Below are 23524 nucleotides of genomic sequence, written 5' to 3'. Positions count from 1 at the left end.
TATGTCCCTTACCTCTTTGCATGGCGTGTCTTGGACTTTTTTGTAGAGAAATTTACAACTGTAGACCCCACCTTTTATACAGCCGTGTTTTATAAAAGAAGACAAACTTTGTGTTGCAACTTAGACCTGCATGTGCGGATTACGAATTTTAAGACCAAAATACCCCTCCTTTTTCCATACTCTTTTCACTGCTTTCGTTTTAGCGTTGCTTTCACTCCCCTTAACGAAAAAAACAGGTGCTTCCAGCCCTACAATATCTTGGAACGAAGAACTGAAGTACAAGGGGTTTTCTTCTCATTTTTCTAACTGAAATCTCTGTGAAGCATCTAGATATCCATCTAGATATCGTCATTCTACATTTGCCATTTTTCATCTTGGCTAGGGTTACGTGAAATCCCACGAACTCGTTGCATCTCCTCGAAAAGGTTCAAAATATTCCCTCACTCCAAAGCACCTCTCTTCAACCTACATTTGACTGGTACTACGGCAGTCAGAGGTACAAATTTTGAAAAAAAATGCTACACTCATACAATGGCATTGCATGCGAAGTTTGGTCAATTCCATGTGTTAGGCTTAGTTAATTTCATATGTTAGGCTTAGTTAATTTTATGCATTGATCGATTGAATCTATGTCAAACTCGCTCAATTTAATTTGAAGCTCACTTAATTCCATATTAGGGCTCACTTGATCTCATGTTAGGCTCGTTGAATTCCATATTTTCCCTGCTCAATTTCATGCTAGGATCGCTCAATTTAATGTTTGCCCAGTTTAATTTCATGATAGATAAGGTCAATTTAATGTTTGCTACAATAAATTTCATGCTAGGATCGCTCAATTTAATGTTTGCGCAGCTTAATTTCATGGTAGATAAAGTCAATTTAACGTTTGCCTCGATAAATATCATGATAGGATCGCTCAATTTAATGTTTGCCTCAATTTGATTTTGGAAAGATGTTGTATTATACAATGTATTAATTTCATTATATACATCGTTGAATGTATATTGTATAAGGTTTACAGTGATCTTGGAGTGCAGAAAATTTCCATGTATGTGCATTTCAGTCCAAGTTCCTTCTCTAATCACGTTGGCCTTGGGAAGGTTGATTGACTGCAAAAGGGTCGATTAAAACTATGTTGGGTTATCTTGCTGGTACTGAAATCATTATGCCAGCCAGCAAGATAACCCAATATAGTTTTAATCGGCCCTTTAGCAATCAACTCATCCCTTAGATCAACCCTCTTAAGGCTATCATGATTAAGGAAAGAACTCGGACTGAAATGCACAGACATGGAAATTTTAGTGCATGGGGGGATGTATAGCATACTTTGTAACTTTGGTGGATGATGAAATGAACTATATACTGTCCCACTGTATTTTCAGTTTGTCTCGCTCAATTTCCAGTTTGGCCTGCTCAATTTCCAGTTTATCCCGCTCAATGTCCAGTTTGTCCCTCTCAATGTCCAGTTTGTCCTGCTTAATTTCCAACTTGGCCCACTCAATTTCTAGTTTGGCCCGCTTAATTTCCAGTTTGTCCCACTCTATTTCCAGTTTCGCCCGCTCAATTTCCAGTTTGTCCCGCTCAATATCTAGTTTGTCCCGCTCAAAGTCCAGTTTGGCCCACTCAATTTCCAGTTTGGCCCGCTCAATTTCCAGTTTTGCCTACTCAATTTTCAGTTTGTCCCGCTCAAGTTGCAGTTTGCCCGCTCAATTTCCAGTGTGTCCTGCTCAAGTTGCAGTTTGTCCCGCTCAATTTCCAGTTTGTCCTGCTCAAGTTGCAGTTTGTCCCGCTCAATTTCCAATTTGTCTCGCTCAGTTTTCAGTTTGTCCCGCTCAATTTCCCGTTTGTCCCACTCAATTTGCAGTTTGGCCCGCTCAAATTCCAATTTAGCTCGCTCAAATTCCAGTTTGGCCCGCTCAATTTCATGCTTGCCCCCCACAATTTCTACTTTCTGAAATTCCTCCATGCTACAAGTTCTTCAAATGCAAATAACTGAAAAATGATGAACACATGTCATTTGACATAAATTACTATTCATGATTCAAAAAATCAGTACAGTGCAAGGTTTCTCTCTACATAAATCACTATGAAGGCCAGGTATTATTGTAGGTCGCAGAAATTGGTCGGGTGTTGTCTTTATCTACTAGTTTGAAGATTTCTTTTCTTTTTTCATATTCTTTTTAGGTGTTGATATGAGCTGTCAATCCTTCATTATTTAATCGAGTTTTGTCATATGGCATGGTTCCATTGATTTACGATTCACTGATAATGTGTCATTGTATTGGTTTTCAGATAATAGCTGCAAGAATCATGTGCTCTTTTGGCAGGGAGTTAGAATTTGAAAACAAGAGATACTCGTACATGGGTGGAACATTAAAACAAATGATGCTACGTCTCAAGACTACGTACGAGGAGCTTCGATCTAAAATTTACAAAATTATTAAGAGCAGACCAGAAGATTATGATATTAGGATGAAAGTATTGAATCCTTGCACTAACGAATCAATGCCTCCGATCGAAATCGAAGACGACGATGACGTCAAAGAGTTCTTGTCTTACCAGTTTGAGCCTTTGGATAAATTCATCCCATTAGTCATTGAAACAATGCAACACATCAATACCACAATATATGTAGACAGTGTGGCTGAGGAGTATGACATGGAATTCAAATACAATCCTTCTCCATTACAAGTTGTAGTAAGCAATGATCAATTACTCGAGCCGCCGCAAACATCAAACGTCGTGACTAGCCAACTCAGTGGTGTACTTGACATTAACAGTAATTATGAATACAAGACACTGCCGTTAGCATCAACAGTAGATCTACCATCATCATCGACCATCCCATCTGTGCGTGTAAGTCACATTCCACTTAGAGACCTTCTCGAAACATCAAATCTCATAACTCGTCAAGTTCTCGTGCCGTTTGATGATGATGCACTCACCAATGCAAAAATGCTGGAATCTACTGATTTGTTATGTGAACCGACCGATGTAGCTTTGGGCAAACGTTTAAGGACAAGAGTCGGTGCCAGTATGTTTTGAACCAATTTGCACTTCGAAATAATTTCCAGTATAGAGTAATATACTCAAATTCGAGCAGATTTATTGCGGTGTGCTTCGAAGATGCATGCGAATGGAGAGTTCATGCATCTCGGGTGAATGATACGAGTATATTCAAAATACGGACTTATACATCAAAACACACGTGCGGCATGACATGTATGAAGAACGATCACCGGCAAGCCAGCAGTAAGCTAGCATGTGATCTGGTTATTAGCCGCATTGAACAACGCATAGGGTTGAGGCCACGTGATATTATATTCACCATGCAAGAGAAATATAATATTCGTATCAGTTATTGGAAGGCATGGAAAGCTAGGGAGCTTGTAATTAATTATGTGATGAGGTCTTACGAAGACTCCTACAATCAACTCCCTTTGTATTTGCATGAGTTGAGGAGGGCCAACCCAGGGACAGTTACTGTCGTGCTTGTTAACCAACAGACTTATAGGTTCGAAAGATGTTTTTTAGCTCTTGGACAATGCATTCGAAGTTTTCAAAAATCATTGCGGAGGGTATTGGCTATTGAACAGGACACACTTAAAGGGCAAATACAAGGGTGTTCTATTCATCGCCACGGCCTTAGATGGGGACAATCATATATTTTCAGTTGCGTTTTACATCAGGGAATCAAAGAACAGCAGTAGTTGGAATTGGTTCCTTACCCACCTTAACAATGTGTTAGGGTCTGTGGAGGGTCTTGTCATTATATCCGACCGACATAAAGGTCTAATGAAAGAGGTTCCCCAAGTCTTCCCATGTGCATTTCATGGGTATTGCGCGTACCACATCTATAGAAACTTGGTGGACACTTTTAAGGATAAGTCGTTGGAGATGTATTACTGGATGGCTGTGAAGACTTGCAGGAGGGCCGAATTTGAAAAAATAATGCATGTATTGAAATGGCCAATCCCCCAGTACGTGCATGGCTGATAGAAATCGGGTACGAGAGATGGGCATCTTCGCACTTTCCAGGTAGAAGATTCAACTTGGTCACGACAAACATTTCTGAGTGCGTTAATGCCCTTTTCAAAGAAGCATGCGAATACCCCGTTACGAAATTGATAGAGGCTGTAATATTGAAGATACAAGAATTGTTTTACAAGAGATGAGAATCTATGACATCATTTGTGAGTCCATTGACACCATGGGCGGAGAAACAATTAAAAGATATCGTGCAGAAGGCACGGGATGTTCGCTGCCATGCTATTTCTCGAGATAAGTACTATGTTATTGGAGATTATAACGATATGGTGAAACTCAGTGAGTTTTCATGTACATGTCGTGAGTTTGGCGTGAAGAGGTACCCTTGTATACATGTCCTGTCAGCCTGCATAAATTACAATCTGGATCACTACTCATACTGCTCCCAATTCTACATGGCACATAATTACCTGGCCGCGTATAGTGAATCGGTGTATCCAGTATGCGACAATAGCGAGTGGAAAATTTCAGTGGGGATGAAGGAGTATTTTGTACAGATTAAACCCCCAAGACAAAGGAGGTTAGCTGGAGACCCAAAAAGCTTAGAATTCCATCGCGTGGAAAGGAATTGAAAATAACAAAGTGTGGGCGATGTAAACAAACCGGGCATAATCGCCGATCGTGCAAGTTTCCGATACCCGGTGTATAGCATATCGTGTAATTTATGTAATTTATGTACTTTGGATAATACATATTTTGTAATTATGCCACATATTCAATTTATGAGTAATTTCTAACAACCTGCGTACTAAAGTACCTGTAGCTATGGCAGCTTACTCGATAAAGTAATAGAAGTTGTCCAACGAGTAGAAAATAAAGCAGGTATCATAATAGAAGAAAGGAAGGTGAAAAGGGGTTTTCATCATCAACAAACTCAACATTTCATAGTGATTGCAATGAACACAGACTTACCAAGATCGTCTTAGAAGAAATCCTTCAAAGATTAAAGTTGCTAAGGTGGAGAAATCCGTTAGAGATGAAGTAGAGGGAACGTTGTAGAAGGAGTGCAAAGAAATGGGTATGGAGGGTAACAAAGGATGGTTGGTGAAAGCAGTTAATGCAAATTTTTATTCAAAACCAATATCCGTCGATAATATCGACAGTTTGTGGATATATCGACAAGTGACATATCGATAATATCGATAAATTGGCGATATATCGAGTTCAATTGGAAAATTCAAACACCATTGCTGGACAGTTTGAAGGTGTTATCGATTTCATCATAACACCACATACTGTAATCAAAATAAGTACCCCAAGTTTGGGTACTAAAATCAATGTCCCCTGCATCAGTCAAAGTAAAATTCACGCCATTATCTAAAGAAATAGTTTGAAAATAATATCCGATAGGCTTGGCATCCCAAAAAGATAATTGACAGGTCATTTCCATGCATTTCACTTCACGGTCATTTCCATGCATTTCACAGTCATTTCCATGCATTTCCCGGCGATTCCAAAGACCTCAACCCTAGCCCAATCCAACTTTTATTGGGTTGGTGTTTGTATGGCCCAACCCCAAGACCAAACCCGATACATCCTGCCTAAGCCCAACCCAATGTCGGATCGGTCACAGGTTGGTCGGGTTGAGCCCACTCAACTTTCAGCCCTAAAATCATATATGATACATCAAGTAACTAATTTTGGTTTAGAAGATATTCTTGTTATATGAAAGAAGGAAATGAAAAAAAAAAAAAGAGAGATAATTTTTTTTTATATGCTTATATATATACATATTTATATAAATATGTGTTAGAGAAAAATGTAGGTAGAATAAAATTTTACATGTAAAAAAAGAATAGTGATTGGATATCCATCATTTAAATCCTCCTGAGGCCGACTGTACTGTTTATCTGAAATCCAATCTGTTTATTACGTCATAAAGACCTAGATGAAGGCTAAAAACAAAGATCAGCTTGATCCAACATGTTTATGGCCACCAAAAAGTTTTTAATGGTCGATGTTCATTAAACATTGTTTCTTGTAATGTGGTCCAATTGAGATCAGGATATACCTCATTTTTTGTATAATATCATAAAATGATATATAAAAAAAGATGGACGGCATGGTTGAAACACATACATCATGATGGGGCCCACAGAGCACCAAACACCAGCCATTAGCTGGTGGCAGGGGGAGTAGTCAATCCGTTTCATGTAGTATATCCACGCCGTCGATCTGTTTTTCTATCCAATTTAAGGGGTTGAGCCCCAAATTGAAGCATATCAAAATATCAAGTGGATCATACCACAGGAAACAGTGGGCATAATGATTTTCCAGTTTGCCCCACTAATTTCATGTTTCCCTTGCTCATTTTCCAGTTTGTCCCGCTCATTTTCCAATTTGGCCCGCTCAATTTTCAGTTTGGCCCACTCAATTCCCATTTTGGCCCGCTCAATTTCCAGTTTGGCCTGCTCAATTTCCAGTTTGGCCCGCTCAATTCTCATTTTGGCCTGCTCAATTTCCAATTTGTCCTGCTCAATTTCTAGTTTGTCCCGCTCAAATGAATATTCCAAGGACTACTAGTTGAGCACTAAAATAAATCCCCAACTAAAATGAGTAATATGCATGTGAAAGAATCTATTTCTTACAAGGGAAAATAAACCATGCCTACATAAAGAAAACATAATAACTTACAGTTTCTCCATCAGTTATGGTAACAGACCCACTGGCTTGTCTTCCAATAAGACTTGTCTCAACCACTATCTGCAATAATGAATAGGCGCCGCGTTTACATGCTTGGAATGAGCATCTGATAGTGATATGGACCAGCAGTAATGATTGAGGAATTCTAGGAATTATATACTTTCATGATTTTTCAGCAATAAAAACATAAGATAAGCTTACAAGAAATAGATAAACGTTTCCAGAAAGTCAATCAAGTTTCATGGCAATTGCTAGAAGATATCCAGCTCTAGACTCTTTTGAATAGTGCTTTTTGCAATTTTCAGATATCATGAGGAAATAAAACCAACTTTTCATAGGAATCCATGATGAAGAGCATGAGGACCCCACTTTTCAGATATCATGAGGAAATAAAACCAACTTTACTTATGTGTATTTTATGTTAATTGCATATTTTGTTTGATAAATACAGTCACTAGTCTTTCCTTTCTTTCAAAGCTTTTCTACTTACACAGAAAATAGGAGCTTTTAATGAACATCCAACCCTGCTCAATGTCCAGTTTATCCCGCTCAATTTCCAGTTTGTCCCGCTCAATTTTCGGTTTGGCCCACTCAATTTCCAGTTTGTCCCACTTAATTTCCAGTTTGGCCCGCTCATTTTCCAGTTTGGCCCGCTCAATTCCAGTTTGTCCTACTCAATTTCTAGTTTGGCCCGTAGTATATCCATGTCGTCCATCCGTTTTTCCATCTAATTTAAGCGGTTTAGCCCTAAATTGAAGCATATCAAAAGATCAAGTGGATCATACCATGGGAAACAGTGGGTATAATGATTTCCACCATTGAAACCATAGTTGGAAGGATTTCACCTTTCAAAATTCCCTGATAGCTAGTACTTTTGGAGAGATGCAGTTGATTATATCATACAGAAATGCTGCTTTATTGTGGGCCCTATTGTCGATGGAGCATAAATATAAAATCATACTGATTGATCAATCTGTGTTATCCAATCAATCTTCTTCTTTGTTGTCTATGATTTTTCTAAGATTATGTTTTCTACAAAAGTTTTGGTTTCAGTTGATTGTGGCCTTTTTTGGGTCTTTTCTTATTTTTATATTTTTAGAGAATCAATTGTGTTTTTAATAGCTATTAGTTGAGCTAATCTAGTATGCTTCTCTCTCTTGTGGATCTTTAGCCGGACATAGGGCTGACTTAATATGAGATAATATGACAAATATTAATATGATATAGTGATTTAGCTATATGGGATTGAATTCTATTTTTGGGGTTTTTTTCTTCTTTTTTTTTTTCCTTGTAAATGATTGGAATTTATTTATTTTTGGTTATCTTGAAATGCATAACATTTTTTGCAGTTTGAATATCGTGTTCTTAATATCTGGCATTACTGTAACTGTTGTGGGCTTTGTTTGGTTTCTATAGATTATAATTGAGTTGTGAAGAATATGATTTTTTTTTTCTTTCTCAATTTTGATTTGTGGAAACGTTGCTAATGTGATCTTTGGCTTGTTTGGGTTGATTCCCATGTTTTGATGTTTGAAGAATGTCATTTTTATTTTATTTTTGTATCTTTGGCTTGTTTGTGTTGATACCCATTTTTTTTTTTTTTTTTTTACTTTTAAAAAATGTATATGTTCTCATAATATTTAGCTTGTTTATGTTGATTTCCACGTTTTGATTTTTGAAGAATGTGTGTGTGCATGTGTTTACATCTTTGCCTTATTTGTATTCATGTCCATGTTTTGATTTTTGAAGAATGTGTGGTGTTGGGTATATTTGGCTGTTTGGCATGTTCTGTTATGCCATGTTCTGGTTTTTGAAGTGTTTGTTAAAGCTTATACAACATACCATTTAGGTTTTAAGGAGTTCTACATGTGGGGGCCATTGTTCAATTATCCAAACTGTTGATGGTTGCCTTTAGGACCCACGAAAGAGCTTAAGATTCCTTAATTGCGGCCCTTCTATTTGTTGACCACCCACAGAAATGTTTGGAATTTAAAGCTTGTACAACATACATTTCGGGTTGTAAAGCTTATACAACATACCATTCCTTAATATTTGTACAGAATACCATTCAGGTTTTAAAGCTTGTACAACATACCATTCCTTAACATACCAGTTCGTTGGATTTCATGTAACCATAGCCAAAATGAAAAATGGAAAATGTAGATTAATGATATCTAGATGGATATCTAGATACTTCATAGAGATTTCAGTCAGGAAAATGAGAAGAAAACCCTTCGTACTTCAGTTCTTCGTTCCAAGAGAGTGTAGGGCTGAAAGCACCTGTTTTTTCGTTAAGGGGAGTGAAAGCAACGCTGAAAGCAGTGCAATGAAAAGAGTATGTGAAAAGGAGGGGTATTTTCTTAAGAAATTTAGGACTGTGGACCCCACCTTTTATCCAGCTGTTTTTATGAAATAATACAAACTTTGTTTTGCAACTTAGACCTGCACGTGCAGAGACTGAATTTTAGGATGAAAATACCCCTCCTTTTCAGTTTGTCCCACTCAATTTCCAGTTTGGCCAACTCATTTTCCAGTTTGGCCTGCTCAATTTCCAGTTTGTGCTGCAAATAGCCTCTTTTCGGATTCTAATTTAAGGAAATGGTTGATCTGCTCGAATTTCGATTTGGGTGGATGTCCAAACATGACCATACTTCTTAGTCTGGCCACAGTTTGTCCAGGTCATTTTCCAGTTTGGCCCGCTCATTTTCCAGTTTTTCCCCCTTAATTTTCATTTTGTCCCGCTCAATTTTCGATCACTTCACGGTCATTTCCATGCATTTCACGGTCATTCCCGGCAATTTCGTGTTGATTCACGGTCATTTTCATGCATTTCATGGTCAATTCCCTTCACTTCACGGTCATTTCCACGCATTTCACGGTCAATTCACTCCACTTCATGATCATTTCCATGCATTTCACGGTCAATCCCGGCGATTCTGTGTTGATTTACGGTCATTTCCATGCATTTCACAGTCAATCCCAGCGATTCTGTGTTGATTCACGGTCATTTCCATGCATTTCACGGTCAATCCCAGCGATTCCATGTTGATTCACGGTCATTTCCCTTCACTTCACGGTCATTTTCATGCATTTCACAGTCAATTCCAGTGATTCCGTTTCATTTCACGGTCAATTCCCTTCACCTCACCATCATTTCCATGCATTTTTTTTCTAAACAAACAAGCTAAAATATAGGACTACTCCACTACAAGTCGTATTTTGTATCAAGCAATTTATTTGGGAGAGGGAAATCCAGCATATCTTGTTAGCTTGAGGGGAGGCATTGGAATTTCCTTTGCCTTCAATACAAATGATCTACACTCAATTATAATTAATTTATAAGGAACTTATATATTAATCGGGTTCGTGTTGGGTCAGGTAACCCAAGACCTCAATCCGAGCTCAACCCAAGTTTTTATCAGGTTGGTGTTTGCATGGTACAACCCTAAGACCAAACTCGATACATCCTGCCTAAGCCCAACCTAATGTCGGGTCGGCCACAGGTTTGTCGGGTCAAGCCCGCCCAACTTTTAGCCCTAAAATCATATATGGTACGTCAAGTAACTAATTTTGGTTTAGAAGATATTCTTGTTATATGAATAAAGAAAGAAACGAAAAAAAAGAGATAAATTTTTTTTATATGCTTATATATACATATTTATATAAATATGTGTTAGAGAAAAATGTAGGTAGAATAAAATTCTCCTTGTAAAAAAAGAAAAAGAAATAAAGGATACAGATACGGTTATAGCTACGGTTATTATCCGTAGCCATAGATCGGGGGTGGAATCGCGGAATCCGCGATTGATCGCCAATTGGGACAGCGACTTGCGGTGGAATCGCGGGAGTTGCGATTGATCGCGGAGCTACGTCTATAGCTACAGTTATAATCCGTAGCTATAGGTTCCCAGTTTTTTTTTTTTTGTTGTAATCCCCACCGCCTTTTGTGGGTCCCATCATGAGGTCTGTGTTATATCCAAACCATCCATATATTTGGCGACCTCATATTAAGGCTTGAGACAAAAAATAAGATAGATCTAACTATCAAGTAGACCACACTGTAAAAGGCATTGGGGAATTGAACGTCTACCATTGAAACCCTTTTAGGGGTTATAGAAGTTTTGGATCATTATGAAATTTGTTTTTCTTCTTCACCCAGGTCTTTGTGACCCTATGAATGAACTTAGACGGGGAGGATTTCTCACAGACATCACAGTGGGCCCCCAAAAAGTTTTAAATAGTCGACACTCATTCAACACTTTTTCCTGTAATGTGGTCCACTTGAGATTTGGATATGCCTCATTTTTGGTCTCATATCATAAAATGATGTGGAAAAATATATGGACGGCATGGATGAAAAGCATACATCATGGTGGGGCCCACAGACCACCGACCATCCGCCTTTGGCTGGAGGCGGGGGAGTACCCAATCCGTTTCCGTGAAAGGAGGGGTATTTTCGTCCTGAAATTCGTAATCCGAGCGTGCATGTCTAAGTTGCAAAAAACATGTTCTCTTCTTTCATAAAACACAGCTGGATAAAAGGTGGGGTCCACAGTCCTAAATTTCTCAGAGGTCGTACAACTCAGAGGTCGAGGAGCGTCAGTGCTCGTATTTCGCACGACACGTACCAACAACACCTGTATAGCTGGTGTGTGGTACACCAGCCATTCCGCTTCCATGGCTGTTATCTTTGGTATGACGGTTCTGTCTGGCCTTTTTCTAGCTGGCCATCTTACCTGGCGATGCCAAATCAGTTGTAAAGAATAAAAGCTACATTTCTTTTTTTTTTCCCCTTTATCTGTATGCCAACGATGGAGGGAATAAAGTTGATTAATTGAAGAAATTTTCTGGGCATGATTGATCCAAGATTGGGCATTTTCCATCAATGGCTTGGTTAAACTATTCATAGGACCCATATGTGCATGAGAGGGATACAAGAAACTCGGCTAGACTTCAAAAACATAGAATGGTAAAATTGAGCGAAATACATGGTGCTACGGTGGTTACAAGAGTCGTATTTGCTAGTGGATACTGTTCCTTTGAAATATGGCCATTGCTACAGTACACAAGATGCAGAAATGCCTCTTGGGGTTTGGTAATGGTCTGTTTCAGTGGTCCCACCTCACATAGACCATTTTATATGTCCCTTGCCTCTTTGAATGGCGTGTCTTGGACTTTTTTGTATCCATCACTAGCTCACACGTACAATTTTCAATCCTTAAGATATTCTGGCTGGCGCGGCAGACACATCATCTGCCGTGGTCAAGTGGGCACCGCATGAGCTTTTAAGGCATTCACACCGTGGTCAAGTGGGCATCGTACGAGCTTTTAAGGCAATGTCGTGTACTGAAAAAGCCCCTTAAAGCTCTTGTCGCAATGGATGGGATGGTGGACGAGTCAATCGAGTATTTAGTAATGATGGTAAAGGAAAACTTGAGTAAAGCTTGAGGCTGCACCCCGTGGTTCCATTGATGATCCCTCACAAGGCCACGGAAGATTTAGTCATCGATGGTTTCAACATACCCAAAAAAAAATAAAAAATGCCGTGTTGTTATATAAATACGTGGGTGATTGGCGGTTACCCATTGCGTGGTCAAATGCTTAAGAATTCTGCCCTGAAAGGTTCAATGGTTTGGATATAGATGTCTGCGGGCATATTTTCAAATTATCTCTTTTCGGCCCGGTCGACGGGTTTGCCCAGGAATGCAGTTGGGCTTTACCGTGTTCTGATTGGTGTTGGCCCAGCTGGTGCATTGCTTTGATTGGGATCGAGCTTCCAAATGGTGTGGGTCCCCGTGATTTGGACATGACTGAGAAGTTCGGCCTTGCTATGCCTAGAGCTAACCATCTACCAGCTATTCAGATCCATCGATCAACTTAGAGATGGTGCCTTGTAGGAGGACCATGTCTGTGATGTCGTAGTAGTCACAATACACTAGTATGTGCATCAAGCGCTTTAGTGTAACCCAGTTGGCCGACGAACTAATTTGGACTAGAACCGTTTATAAGACAAATAAGAGCGTTACCATGCGCACTTGCACATGCAAAACTCATCTACATGCCACACATGTGGTAGCATGGCACAAGTGTGAGATCCCATATCCATCCATCAAGTTGGTCTGACCTTGTATATCTATTTCCAAAAATATATTTAGTCCACTCTGTTGTACCCTAATTCTAGCCATTATGAGGAAAGTCTTTAGGAGGGCGACATGTGATATTGCACGAGAAATAGGAGGTTTATGAAAAGATTTTCAAGATACTTGAAGTGCTTCTTGTGGAATTATAGCTAGCGTAAATCTAATTTTTCGTGTCAGTGGATGGTTGATGGAATTATGTAGTCGAATTATCCAAAAGTTTAAAGAGCGAAGAGAGAAATACGGTCGAAGTTGTTCAAGATACAAAAGACGATTGAAATGAACACAATTTGGCCAACAAAAGAGGAACCGTTACCACTACATGAAAAATGGAAAAAAAAAAAGGACAGATTTAGAGACGGCCCTGGACTGTCTCTAAAATTGCTTGGTTTAAAGATGCTTTAGAGACGGCCGTAAACCGTCTCTAAAATTTTAGACGGCCCCTGACCGTCCTTAATATTGTCTTAAAAATTTGAACGTCCACAAATCATTTAATACAGTCATTGATTGTCTTATATGGGTCATCTGAGACGGTCATTGGCCGTCCCCATTAGAGACGGTCCTTAACCGTCTTATATGAGGTCATCTAAGATGGTCATTGGCCGTCTTTTACTTGCAATTTGAGACTGTCAAAGACCGTCTCTATTAAAGACGGTCCTTAGCCGTCTTACAGCCCTGTCAAAGACTGTCTCTATTAGAGACTGTCAAAGACCGTCTTTATTAGAGACGGTCCTAGACCGTCTCTATTAGAGACGGTCCTAAACCATCTTATATCCCTGTCAAAGACTGTCTTTGTTAGAGACTGTCAAGGACCGTCTCTATTAGAGACTGTCCCTAATGCTCAATTTAGCTACTCGAAAAAATTATGAATTTCGAAAAAAAAAAAAGTTAAACTTAGAAAAATAATTAACAATGTTTAAGAAAATTTTAAATTTTGAAAAAAAAAAATGTTGATAATTTTGAAAAAAAAAAAGATTTCGATAAAAAAGTGATATTTTGAAAAAGAAAATTTTAAAAATTAAACAAAATTGTGAAAATTTTGACAAATTGAAAAAAAAATATTTTTTTTTTAAAAAAAGAAAACTAGATTTTGTATTTTGACAGGAAAAATTGAAAAGTTATATATAACAAAAATGAGATTAAAAAAAATGATATTTTAAAAAAGAAAATTTAAGAAATTAAACGAAATTGTGAAAAAATTGACAAATTGTGAAAAAATATAGATTTTTAAAAAAAGAAAACTAGACTTTGTATTTTGACAAGAAAAATTGAAAAGTTATATATAACAAAAGTGAGATTAAAAAAATGATATTTTTAAAAAGAAAATTTAAAAAATTAAACAAAATTGTCAAAAATTTGACAAATTGTAAAAAAATATATTTTTTAAAAAAGAAAACTAGATTTTGTATTTTGACAACAAAAATTGAAAAGTTATATAACAAAAGTGAGATTAAAAAAATGATATTTTGAAAAAGAAAATTTAAGAAATTAAACAAAATTGTGAAAAAATTGACAATTTGCAAAAAAATTATATTTTTTAAAAAAGAAAACTAGATTTTGTATTTTGACAAGAAAAATTGAAAAGTTAGGTAACAAAGGTGAGATTTTGATGATGTGTTGTATATCCTTGCCGCCCTTATGTTTCTCCAACCCATTTTTAAGCCGGGTATAAAAAATTGTGTAGATTTAAATCTTAAGTGGACCACACCACTGGGAAGAATGATAATATAGTACCTCGCCATTAAAAATTATAAAGAGCCCTTCGTAAGGTTTTAGTAATGTTTATTTGCAATCCAACTTGTTGATAATGTAAAGAAGATCTAGATGAAGGTAAACTACAAAGATCAAATTGATCTAAAACTTTTGTAGCCTTCAAAAGGTTTTTAATAGTTATTCATCATTGTTTTGATTAGTATGGCTCAACTGAGATTATTGAGTTCTTATGATTTGAAATCATATCCTAAAATATGATGGAAAAATATATGGACGATGTCGATATACATAAAATATATCAAGGTGGGCCTTACACGGTTAGAGTAACACCCATGAAGGAGTTACCTAAATAGTGAAATGGTACTATAAGGTCACCTCATGGGAACTTCCCATGAGGTTAATCTGTGTGCGCCCCACCATGATGTATGTAGAACATCAACACCATGCATTTGATGTGTCCCATTTAAGTCCAAAAATCAGTTGTATACAAAACTCAGGTGGGCCATAACATCTAAAACTATGTGAAGACATCCCTAAAACATATAAAAGTATTTAATTGGTGGGGCCCACATGAGTTTTGGATGTGTATGAAACTTAGGCTGACTCCTCATCCAAGTGGGACACATAATGAATGGGCTGGATCTATGAACCACATATAGGTGGGCCCAATAAATGATTATGAATGTTTTAATGGGAGGGTAACCCTCTCAACTATAGTATGTGGTGTGGCCTACCCAAGTCATGGATTGACTTTATTTTTAAGGTCGTGGCCACCATGGAATGATGCATCTGACTGACGGGGCAAATCCAAAGTTCAAGTGGACCCAACATAGAAAAGAGTGGGATAGTGACACCCACTACTGAAACCTTCTTAGGGCCCATCGCGATGTTTATTCGAGATCCAACCTGTTTATAAGTTAATACAGACATGAATGCAGTTGAAAATTGGTCTGACCCCTCATCCAAGTGGGACACACATAATGAGTGGGTTGGATATGTGAATCACATTTAGGTAGGCCCAATATATGATTATGAATGTTCTAAGGAAACCCCTCCATTATATTATGTGGTGTGGCCCACATTTAGGCTGATGTTTGTGTTTTCCCTTCATTCATATTTTTTTTGATGTTATGAACAAGTTGGATGACAAATAAACATTACTATGGGCCCAAGGAAGGTATCAACAGTGGAAATCATTATTCCACACCGTTTTGTGTGGCATGGTCCACTTGAATTATGGATTTACCGAAAATTTGGGATCAACCCACACTGTTCATCCATTTTTCGAGATCATTTTATAGAATTATCTAAAAATGGTGATTTCAGTAATTAAATGGACCACACCACAAATAAGGGGAACGAATTGACTCCTCCCCTACACCATCCAATGGCTTGTGGTTGGTGTTGTGTGGGCCCAACCATGATGTATTTTTACAAATACATGGATGAAGGGAAAAACTAAAATATCAACTTGATCCAAAACTTCAGTGGCCTCCCAAAATTTTTTAATGGTAGGCGTTTAGTTTATATTATTTCCTATGATGTGGTCCACTTTAGATTTTTATAGGCTTCATTTTTGAGCTTATGTAATAAAATTATATGTTAAAATGGATGGATGGAGTGGATAAAATGCAAAAATCATGGTGGGCCCCAAAGGATTTACTTAGTATGCTTGGGAACGGATTGGTTACTCCCCCAGACACTAGCCAATGGTTGGTGGTTGGTGCTTTGTGGCCCCCACCATGATGTATGTGTTTCATCCATGCTGTCCATATATTTTTATAGATAATTTTACTATATATGAGACCAAAAATGAGATATATCCAAATCTCAAGTGGACCACATTATAGGAAACAGTGTTGAATGAGCATCGACCATTAAAAACATTTTGGCAGCCATAAAAGTTTTGGATCAAGCTGATTTTTATTTTTTCCCTTCATCTGGTCCTGTATGACCAAATCAACAGATTGGATGTCAAATAAACAGTACAGTGGGCCTTAGGAGGATTTTAATGGTGGATATCTAATCACTATTGTTCTCATGTGGTGTGGACCACCTGAGATTTATATTCCTCTAATTTTTGGCATAAAGCTTTAAAATGATCTTTAAAAATGAATGAACGGAATGGATGAAACACATACATCATGGTAGGGCCCACAGAGCACTAACCAGCAGCCAGCCCAAAATTGAGCGCGCGCTCAAAATAGAGCCGCGCGTGCCCATCTCTCACTCGGCACCCTCCCTTCCCCCCCTCTCTCTCTCTCTCTCTCTCTCTCTCTCTCTCTCTCTCGGTCCTCTCTTCACCGTGCCCTCTCTTTGTTTCTCTGTCTCTCTCGGTGCTCTCTTTCTCTCACACATCCATATGAGGTATCTCTCTCTCTCTCTCAATCTCAATACTGATTGAAACGATTTGGGGATTTAGGGATTTGGGGATTTGGGGATTTACGGATTTGGGGATTTAGGGATTAAGGTGGGCCCTCCTGAGTTTACTCAGTACAATAAGAGCATACTGAGTAACTCAGTATGCAATCCGATTTCCTCTGCAGCAGCACCGTGATCTATGGCCCCACCATGATGTATATATTTTATCCATGCCATTCATCTATTTTTACAGATCATTTTAGGGCTTTATCTCACTCGGAAAGCCTTTTGGAGGACATGTGTGAGATGGCCATGCATGCTTATGAGAGTATCAAAGTTTCTCTTTTGCAGGCCTGTTCCACGAAAGGGGTTTGATACTCTGGCAGAGTTTAGTGAATGATACACATGTACACAAACATCTTTCAAGTAGTAGATTTTTTCTGAAATTAAAAATTCTTAGAACTCTGTTGATGTGGCCACTGGCTTTAAGATGGAATGTAAAGATCAGAGATTTGGACATCAGCAGTATTTATGCATTGAATTAGTCATAATCTTTGATGTAATATTGACATGCGGATTCTCTGGTATTAGTTCATAATATAGATGCCAGACTGGCAAAGCTTGTTATACACTGAAAGCTGCAAATATTTAAACTTATCTAATGTGTTTTGTGATGTGTTCTTATGCAAAACCAAAAGAAAATGTCATCTAGAAAGTTTCAGATATGTATTGATCAGTTAAAATATTTATCTTCCTTTAGAGAGATTGTGATACTTTAGCTGATTGGAAATGAAATTTCATGAAACATGATGAAGCAATTGCATCATAAGAATTCCAAAGTGCTGTATTTCATTTAAAATAAAATAAAATAATTCGTTGTGGTTAGGAACATATAAGGTGTGTTTAGATGCATTATTGAACTGAATTGCAGCTATTAGTCTAATAGAGTGAAAATTAGACAAGTTGTGATTTCCTCAGCAACTGTTTGGGCTCCAAATTGTGGTTATGTTGCTTCCAAGTTGGACTTGAATAAAAAACAACTACCAATTTTGTGGGTTGCTTCCTTATCATGAATTCTAGAAAATGTCGATAACTTTTGCCCATTCCTATAGATTAATAAAGTGAAATTTCACAATTAACTTTGTGCGTGATTTTTGTGTTTTAACCCATCATAGAGGTAACCCATTGATTGGACAATTGGAGTCAGTGAGGATGTTGATTGGATGGTATACAGGGCTTCATACCAAATCTTAGTATATTCCTGATGAACAAGATCATTTCTATTTCCTACACATTTACACTTTGATATTCAAATAGCCGATGAGTTAGAAAGGCCCATTGCTTGGTGATCTAGACTGTTGAGATGGGTTTTCATCGTGGATGGACCATGCTTCCAAAATTTGCCCTACCAAAGATCCTACCTCTCAAAAGTTTCTACTCCTTTTCCTATTTGCTTTGAATTGTGTTGGGACTAATAGATTCTTTAGATACATCTATTTAAACTTATTTTCATTTGTTCTATTTGACTGCAGGAGATGATATCCAAACCTGAAATTGGACAATCACAAAGGCTTTATGCATGAAACAAAGCTAATTTTTCCCTTCCTATGTTGCTTTACTATTAATTCCAAGTAGCTTTTTCTTTCTTCTTTATATAGTTTTATAATGATTTGTATTTTTTAAAAAGGTTTCTGGGATATCAAGCAGATAAATATGGGTGGACCAGCATGATTTTTTTGAGGTTCTATATTTTTCTTTCTTTTGTTTATTTATTTGTTTATTTTTCCTGATATTAGTCCTAAACATATGCATTTCTAAATCTTGATTCTACACATCTCAGTTTGTTGGATTGAATAGTTCATCATTTCCTTGTAGGACTAATTTAGGAGTTGTTGGACCCCCTACCAAATCTCAGCAATCAATACAATTCTTCTGGTGGCCCCGATGCTAGATGACCCACTGTGAGAAAATCATGCCAATTGGTTGATCATGCTCATCTAACCATGGTACTTCGACTTAAAACATGTGAACTATACATCTTTCCTACATTTTTGTATGTTCTCTTGAGAAGACTTTTCTGCATTTTTCTCTCTTCCGATTTTGGTGATGTCTCTTTTTGTGGGGTAAATTATGGTGCCTTTGCACTACAAATTTTTGCTATGGCCTGTTTGCTCCTTTTCTTTTCCTGTGAGAATCTAGTTATGATTTGCTGGTATTTAAATAGTTTATTGGCATGTTTTTGCTTCACTGGAAGTAGTACTTCGTCTTTATTAAATATTAATTCTTTCATTTTTTTAGTTCTATTTATACGAAGACGCATTAAAATGATAGTGAGATAAGAACAGGTATTACCTGCTGTTGTCTTACTATGGATTTGGGGTTGAAAAAGCATGAAAATGGGAACCTGCTTAATGCGGTTTCCATTTTCTGTGTCACCTCAAGCATAAAGTGGATGGGTTTCACTAATGATGCTGATCCAATACCGATTTGGAGGTTCATCCAAACGTGCCCTTCAACTGTGGCATTCTCCATCTGCTTCCTTGCTTCCCTTTTTTATTTTCTTTTTTGGTAGTAGCAGCAACTTGCCTACTGATATTCCATCTCTTTTGAGGGTCCTGCAAGGGGTATAGACAAGATTGACAAAATTCTACATGCCCTTTTTTTTTGGTGAAAATCAATTTGATTTTAGTAGATGTGTAGTTGTTTTCTTTTTCTTTTTGGAAAATCAGTGAAATTTGGGATGTTTTGAAGCAATTTTATGCATATTTTTCGATTTTGATGTTCATCAAATTTGGATTAAAAAAGGAGTATTATGTGGGTTTTTTCTATTATATGTAACAGAATCTCATTTGAGTGCTTTTGCATTTATCAGTTCTTCAAGTCTGTGTAATCATTTGATGTGAATCCATTTGGATTCTATTGTAATAATTTTTCTATTGTCAAGAAGGAAATCTCATATGGGTATCTCTCCTTTTGAACTTTCTTTAATTTGGTGAAAATCAATGTGACTTTAGGATGATGGGTGGGCTATTTTCAATTGTTTTGGGATGAAAAACCAATGAAATTTGGGATGTTCTTAAGCAGTTTGATGCATATTGGTTGAAAAATGAAGTGTTATGCATATTTATTATAATTTTTTATGGTTTAGATGATGGAATCTTGTGTGGGTGCTTTTGCATTTATCAATTCTTAAAATTTGTGGGATTACTTGATGTGAATCAATGAGAGTTTTTGATGATTAGTCGTTGCTTTTGGGTGTTCTTGGACTAAAACCAATGGAATTTGGGGCACTTTCAAGTTATTTGGACTTGGCATAATTAATGGAGTGTTGTTCACATCATTTATGTTACGTGTAAGCGAAGCTCATGTGGGTACTTTTGCATTTGGCAGTTTTTGAAGTTTATGTGATCATGTTATATTAATTGATGGGAATTTAGGATGATGGATACTTGTTTCCGGGATTTTTTTTTTTTGGGACCAAAAAAAAGGGAACTTGGGATGTTCTCAAGCAATTTGATGCATATGTATTGACCCAGATGTTCTTCATACTTGGATTATCTGAAAAATGGAGTGGTCATGTAGATACTTTTCTGTTTATTAGTTTTTGAAGTTTGTGTTTATTTGATGAAAATCAATGGGAGTTGAGGATGCCGGGTACTTGTTTTCAGGTGTTTTGATTGAAACTAAGGTAACATGCTTTAAAATGATCCGATGCACATTGATTGATTTTAATGTTTTTCAGATTTTAATGATTGTATTTATATGCATGTGGTGTCCTCAGGTCTTACATGAACTAATTTATATGCATGTGGTGTCTGCAGATCTTACATGAACTAATACGACGCCCCAACTAGATTATGTGGAGCAAGAAAGAAGTTAGTTTTCTTCCCTTTACCATTGTTGTTTGATTGTTAATCCATGAAACAATTATTTTTTTATGCCATAGGTCTTGGCACTTGCTATTTTTCTTAGAATTTATTAGTTTAATAACCTAGCTATGTAAACTATTAGACTTTGTTTCATAAGCATAAATATGAATCACCTTCTTTCTTCTTTTTGCTAGGTGGCATCAAATCTAGATGTCGTAACAGATGTGTATGATTTCCTCCATTTGGTAAGCACCATTTCTAGTGAAAAAGAAGTAAGCAATGAATGTCTAGGTGCAGATGTTGATGAAAAAGAAGTAAGCAATGAAGCAGCCCATTCAATCTGATCAATCTACTCCCTGGGGAGGTTGGAAATCAAATGATGTGTACAACAATTCAGGTATGCTTTGCACCAATTCAAGAGACTGTACATTAGGCATTCAATATATAAGACTGGAGTGAGACTGATTAGGCATTTAAATGTGTTGCAGGATGTTGTTTGAATTACTTGTCCTAACAGGTGCACAAGTTGGGATGGATTGGACTTCTATCTTGAGAAAACGCCGTGATTTCAGGTAGTTATTATTGTAATGGAAAGTTAAAAAATTAAGAGAGAGAGAGAGATAATGAATTCATGGAAAGAAATGTTCTTTATCATTAGGGCTGCTTTCGCCGGGTTTGATGCAGAAATCGTTGTCAACTTCATAAAAAGACAAATAGCATCAGTGGCCACAGATTGCAACTTGGATTTAAACAAGGTTCGAGGTGCCGTCAACAATACTAACAAAATCCTCCAGGTCAGATTGTTGATTGGACCTGATTTTATTTAAATGATCTTGATAATCCATTTTATTTAAATGAGCAGACCCGGATGTGCGTCGGAGCTATCCGGATGTTGAGTGAAGGTCCCTGGAAGGTGGGAACCACTATTATGACCATGATGAAGCTATCCATTTCCTATGGACAGCATGAGAGTGGCTTGGCCATTTGGACAGGCCATGTTTATGTATTTACTTAAAATTGAAGGAGTAGATCCGGATGTGCGTCGGAGCTAACCGGATGTTGAGTGGGGCTCCCTAGAAGATGGGAACCGCTGTTATAACCATGATGAAGCTGTCCATTTCCTATGGACAACATTGGAAGGGCCTGGCCAATTGGAGCAGGCCATGTTTATATCTGTGTTTGCAGGGACCACACCCTTAACCTATAACCTAAACCTATTCTCAAATCCCAAACCTATAACTACAACCTAAACCTATAAATTATAACCTAAACTTATAACCTAAACTCAATTCCTTAAACTTTAACCTACAACCTAACCTAAACCTATACTTGTAACCTAAACCTATTCTCAAATCCCAAAACCTATCACCTAAACCTTAACCTAAACTTATAACCTATAACCTACAACCTGAACCTATAACCTATTCTCAAATTCCAAAACCTATAACCATAACCTAAACCTTAACCAAAAACCTATAACCTAAACTCAATCCCGAACCCGAACCCGATTTCTTAAACCTCAACCTTAATCTATTCTCAAATCCCAAAACCTATAACCTAAACCTTAACCTAAACCTATACTTATAACTTATAACGAGAACCTATAACCTATTCTCAAATCCAAAAACCTATAACTATAACCTAAACCTTAACCAAAAACCTATAACGTAAACCCAATCCTGAACCCGAGCCCGATTTCTTAAACCTCAACCTTAACCTATTCTCAATTCCCTAAACCTATAGCTTATAACCTAAACCGAAACCTTAACCTAAACCTAAACCTAAACCTATAACCGAAACCTAAACCTAAACCTAAAACCTAAATGTATTCTCAAATCCTTAAACCTAAACCTATACCTAATCCTAATCTCAACTCCTTAACCTAAACCTAAACTTAAACTTGAAAACCCAAACCTAAACCTGATCCCAAACCTGAACCCGATTTCCTAAACCTAAACATTAACCTATTCTCAATTCCCTAAACCTATAGCTTATAACCTAAACCAAAACCTAAACCTAAACCTAAACCTAAAACCTAAATGTATTCTCAAATCCCTAAACCTAAACCTACACCTAATCCTAATCTCAACTCCCTAACCTAAACCTAAACCTAAACTTGAAAACTAAAACCTAAACCCGATCCTGAACCCGAACCCGATTTCCTAAACCTAAACCTTAACCTATTCTCAATTCCCTAAACCTATAGCTTATAACCTAAACCTATAGCTTATAACCTGAACCTAAACCTAAAACCTAATGTATTCTCAAATCCCTAAACCTAAACCTACACCTAATCATAATCTCAACTCCCTAACCTAAACCTAAACCTAAACTTGAAAACCAAAACCTAAACCCGATCCCGAACCCGAACCCGATTTCCTAAACTTAAACCTCAACCTATTCTCAATTCCATAAACCTATAACTTATAACCTAAACCTAAGCCTAAACCTAAACCTTAACCTAAACCTAAACCTAAACCTAAACCTATAACCTGTAACCTATTACCTAAACCTAAACCTAAAACCTAAATGTATTCTCAAATCCCTAAACCTAAACCTACACCTAATCCTAATCTCAACTCCCTAACCTAAACCTAAACCTAAACTTGAAAACCAAAACCTAAACCTGATCCCGAATCTGAACCCGATTTCCCAAACCTAAACCTTAACCTATTCTCAATTCCCTGAACCTATTGCTTAGAACCTAAATCGAACCTAAACTTATACCTTAACCTAAACCTAAACCTAAACCTA

At 37.3% G+C, this 23524-nt stretch overlaps 1 long non-coding RNA gene across 2 annotated transcripts; it reads left to right on the top strand.

Annotated features, from left to right (window-relative positions):
* The first annotated feature begins 20627 nt into the window (after nt 1–20627).
* On the top strand, nt 20628–21625 carry LOC131238628 (uncharacterized). 2 transcript variants are annotated; one of them, XR_009167990.1, is made up of 4 exons: nt 20628–20776; nt 20965–21167; nt 21259–21342; nt 21429–21625. It is a non-coding gene; the product is annotated as an uncharacterized LOC131238628 (long non-coding RNA). The 2 variants fall into 2 exon arrangements; XR_009167989.1 differs by having other exon boundaries at nt 21259–21625.
* The last annotated feature ends 1899 nt before the right edge of the window (nt 21626–23524 follow it).

Source organism: Magnolia sinica, chromosome 3 (genome assembly GCF_029962835.1).
Source record: "Magnolia sinica isolate HGM2019 chromosome 3, MsV1, whole genome shotgun sequence".
In the NCBI taxonomy this organism is placed as follows: domain Eukaryota; kingdom Viridiplantae; phylum Streptophyta; class Magnoliopsida; order Magnoliales; family Magnoliaceae; genus Magnolia; species Magnolia sinica.
The sequence above is the reverse complement of the archived record's forward strand: the minus strand, read 5'-3'. Positions and strand labels throughout refer to the sequence as shown.